The 4715-nt window shown below is 47.5% G+C and overlaps 1 long non-coding RNA gene across 1 annotated transcript; it reads left to right on the forward strand.

Annotated features, from left to right (window-relative positions):
• The first annotated feature begins 930 nt into the window (after positions 1–930).
• Positions 931–4010, forward strand: LOC137304325 (uncharacterized). Its single transcript, XR_010958556.1, has 2 exons — positions 931–1064; positions 3729–4010. It is a non-coding gene; the product is annotated as an uncharacterized lncRNA (long non-coding RNA).
• The last annotated feature ends 705 nt before the right edge of the window (positions 4011–4715 follow it).

Consider the following 4715-nt stretch of genomic DNA (forward strand, 5'->3'; position numbering starts at 1 on the left):
CATTCCCTTCCTGTTTAAAAGGGGTGTGCTGTCAGTCCCGGATCATTCTGTGTCTATTTAAAAGGGGTGTACTGTCTGTCCCGGATCATTCTGTGTCTATTTAGAAGGGATGTGCTGTCACTCCCGGATCGTTCTGCGTTTGTATGAAAGGGATGTGCTGTCAGTCCCGGATCATTCAGTGTCTGTATAAAAGGGATGTGCTGTCAGTCCCGGATCATTCTGTGTCTGTATAAAAGGGATGTGCTGTCAGTCCGGACCATTCTGTGTCCGTTTAAAAGGGATATGCTGTCATTCCGGAATCATACTGTGCCTGTTTAGATGAGATGTGCTATCAGTTCCGGATCATTCTGTGTCTGTTTGAAAGGGATGTGCTGTCAGTCCCGGATCATTCTGTCTCCGTTTAAAAGGGATGTGCTGTCAGTCCCGGAACATTCTGTGTCTGTTTAAAAGGGATGTGCTGTCAGTCCAGGATCATTCTGTGTCCGTTTGAAAGGGATGTGCTGTCAATCCCGGTTCATTCTGTCCCTGATTATAAGGGGTTTGCTCTCAGTCCCGGGTCGTTCTGAGTGTTTACCGGTGGAAGAGAGATCAGACTGTGAAATATTTAAGAGCAAGGGGAGCGAGCTGGATCGTCGGGTGTGATTCATAGCTCATGTGGATGCAATACTGGGGTGGAGTTAAGTGTTAAATGTCCTGCTTGTGTACCTGGCACATCCTGTCAGATGAGCTCATGTTTCAAACCATGTAGTGGGGCCAAACACGCAACCTTGTGATCTGAAAGATAGAGAACTGACAACTGAGGCAAGCTGCCAACTGATCCACCGTCACACAGAAGGGAAATTTTCCCAGAATATTTTCAGAGAGTCCCTCCCCGTGCATCGGATTATAAATACAGCAAACTCTCTGAGTCTAGATACAGAACTTGTGAACTCCGGCCGTCTGATCCTGATTCTGAGGAACTCAGCGGAAGATGATCAAAGTCCTGCTCTTGGTATTTGGAGTCCTGGTGCTGACTCACTCCATCAATGTTCAAGGGGGGTTCAGGGAAGATCGTGATGGTTCAGGTCTGTACATTTCCCCGATCTGTCAGCAGAAAGTGATCAGATAGTTTTGTATTTTTTAATCTATTTTATTCTCTGACTGAAGCTCACGGTTTGATTGGTAAAATGAATATTATAGAGTTATAGAGTTATAGAGTTATAGAGTTATACAGCACGGATAGAGGCCCTTCGGCCCATCGTGTCCGCGCCGGCCATCAGCCCTGTCTACTCTAATCCCATATTCCAGCATTTGGTCCGTAGCCTTGTATGCTATGGCATTTCAAGTGCTCATCCAAATGCTTCTTGAATGTTGTGAGGGTTCCTGCCTCCACAACCCTTTCAGGCAGTGAGTTCCAGACTCCAACCACCCTCTGGGTGAAAAAGTTCTTTCTCAAATCCCCTCTAAACCTCCCGCCTTTTACCTTGAATCTATGTCCCCTTGTTATAGTACCCTCAACGAAGGGAAAAAGCTCCTTAGTATCCATCCTATCTGTGCCCCTCATAATTTTGTACACCTCAATCATGTCCCCCCTCAGCCTCCTCTGCTCCAAGGAAAACAAACCCAATCTTCCCAGTCTCTCTTCATAGCTGAAGCGCTCCAGCCCTGGTAACATCCTGGTGAATCTCCTCTGCACCCTCTCCAAAGCGATCACATCCTTCCTGTAGTGTGGCGACCAGAACTGCACACAGTACTCCAGCTGTGGCCAACCAGTGTTCTATACAGCTCCATCATAACCTCCTTGCTCTTATATTCTATGCCTCGGCTAATAAAGGCAAGTATCCCATATGCCTTCTTTACCACCTTATCTACCTGTTCCGCCGCCTTCAGGGATCTGTGAACTTGCACACCAAGATCCCTCTGACCCTCTGTCTTGCCTAGGGTCCTCCCATTCATTGTGTATTCCCTTGCCTTGTTAGTCCCTCCAAAGTGCATCACCTCGCACTTTTCCGGGTTAAATTCCATTTGCCACTGTTCCGCCCATCTGACCAACCCATCTATATCGTCCTGCAGACTGAGGCTATCCTCCTCGCTATTTACCACCCTACCAATTTTTGTATCATCAGCGAACTTACTGATCATACCTTTTACATTCATATCCAAGTCATTAATGTAGACCACAAACAGCAAGGGACCCAGCACCGATCCCTGTGGTACCCCACTGGCCACAGGCTTCCAGTCACAAAAACAACCTTCGACCATCACCCTCTGCCTTCTGCCACTAAGCCAGTTTTGTATCCAAAGTGCCAAGGCACCCTGGATTCCATGGGCTCGTACCTTCTTGACCAGTCTCCTGTGCGGGACTTTGTCGAAGGCCTTACTGAAATCCATGTATACCACATCCACTGCGTTACCCTCATCCACACGCCTAGTCACCCCCTCAAAAAATTCAATCAAATTAGTCAGACATGATCTTCCCTTGACAAAGCCATGTTGACTTATTGTAAGAATGATTGAAGAATTTAACCTGAACCAGTTCCACATGTAAATCCCCCGATTGTTTAGTCGGTACCTGAGCGGGGAGTGGGAATGGTGGGTGTTGTGTGAGGATCCAAACAGACCGGGCATTAAATCACAAATTACTGGCCGGTGCTGAGTCAGCGGATCCCAGCCGGATCATTGACCTGTTTGGGAGACTCTGTAATTGGCCTCAGTACCCAGGCACTATGGAGGGGGAATCTCACAGTTCTTGCTCCCGATCAGTGCTGCCTGCTACAAAGTGTGAGAGTGTGAACGGGATCAGGAACTCCTTCAGCCCCTTTCCCCCACACTCAATGCTCAGACCCACAGATGAAGAATGGTGAATTGGGAGCGATACTGGAGGCGTCTGAGGAACCGATCCCCAGACATGAGTCAGTTTTTCACACAATGAGGGGAGGGGATTGGATCAAAATGGTTTCAAAACTGGTTTCTTTAATCCTAATAATTCTGCAGCCTTCATCGAGATCAGGATATGAGGACACTAAATAAGTGGAGGAGTCAAGCAGTGAAACTATCAATTTTCAGGAGCCGGGTGTCAGTTTACCTCAGTTGGGAGTTGAGTGACCAAGTTATGGGTTGATGTCCCACTCCAGTACATACAGCCCAGCACTGGGGGAGTGCTGCACTGTTGGAGGTGCCGTCTTTGGAATGAATCTTTAAACGGAGACCTTGTCTACCTGTTCATGGGGCAAGAAACACTTGGTGGCATTATTTGAAGAGCTGGGAGTTCTCCTGGTGTCTTGGACCAACCTCATTCTCTCAACTAACATAACCAGAAAATCCCCACACTGTCAAATCTCATTTGCTGTTTGTGGGACTTTGCTGTGAGCAATTTGGCGACAAAACAATGTCGGTATCTCAGAAATAATCCTTTGTCTGTGAAACTCTTTGGGCCCTTCTGTTGACGGGAAAGGCTCCATATAAATGTTAGATCTTTCTTTTCTTTGTCTCTAGTCTCAGATAGCGGGAATGCTGGGCTCCATTCTGTGGAAAAACTATTGGGCTGCCCTGGAGAACAAAGAGTGAGTCTCTACAGGTCGGGGAGGGGTCAGTGTGAGGTTTAATGAAGTACAAATAAGCTGAGGTTCATGTGTGGTCCAGAGTCAGTTGCAGTAACACGGACAGACTCAGCTTCATGTTTTCTCATTGTTCTCCCACCCTCTGTGTCCAGAACAGTCAATCAATTAACTCTTCATTTTTGATTTTAGGGCTCATGGATATCTGCAGCTCGCTTGAAGGAATGTGTCGAGAGGGCTCCTGTAACACAAACGAGGAGACTCTGCCGGTATTCTGCCACGATGAGTTCCATTGTTGCAGACCGATTCTCACCAGCCCGAGCTCCCCAAGTTCTCACTGAATTAAACCTTCGTTCACGGGGAGCAGGCTTTGTTTGATTGTGTCGGTCCCATATCCCCCTGACCCTGTAGTACTGCTGTCTAAATAATGGGCTGTACGGAGAAATAAAACTCACTGCATTGATCACAGCTTCATATCCGTGTCTTGTTTCACTTTAGGATCATTGTGTCCGAGGATGGGTTGTTCAGGGGTCTTATGAGGCTGCGGGAAGATGTGGGAATCGTAGGTAATGGAAAGAGGAAACCGCAGCAGGGAATCTCTGAAAGTGCTCAATAACTCATTCAGAAAGTTACTGAGATAAGACAGGTGTCCCAGAGTGTCAGCACTCTGACCGTTCAAGGTTCAAGATATCTCACTTGAACGGGCTTGTTCAGACAGAATTGGAAGGAGACACACATTGCTTGATTGCTTGATGGAACGTTGGAGAAAGAGCTTTACTCTGTATCTAACCCTGTACCTGCCCTGGGAGTGTTTGAAGGGACAGTGTAGAGGGAGCTTTACTCTGTATCTAACCCTGGACCTGCCCTGGGAGTGTTTGAAGGGACAGTGTAGAGGGAGCTTTACTCTGTGTCTAATCCTGTACCTGCTCTGGGAGTGTTTGATGGGACAGTGTAGAGAGAGCTTTACTCTGTATCTAACCCTGTACCTGCTCTGGGAGTATTTGATGGGACATTGTAGAGGGAGCTTTACTCTGCATCTAACCCTGTACCTGCCCTGGGAGTGTTTGATGGGACAGTGTAGAGGGAGCTTTACTCTGTATCTAACCCTGGACCTGCCTTGGGAGTGTTTGATGGGACAGTGTCGAGGGAGCTTTACTCTGTATCTAACCCTGTAACTGC

This window comes from Heptranchias perlo, chromosome 37 (assembly GCF_035084215.1).
Source record: "Heptranchias perlo isolate sHepPer1 chromosome 37, sHepPer1.hap1, whole genome shotgun sequence".
Classification (NCBI taxonomy): Eukaryota; Metazoa; Chordata; class Chondrichthyes; order Hexanchiformes; family Hexanchidae; genus Heptranchias; species Heptranchias perlo.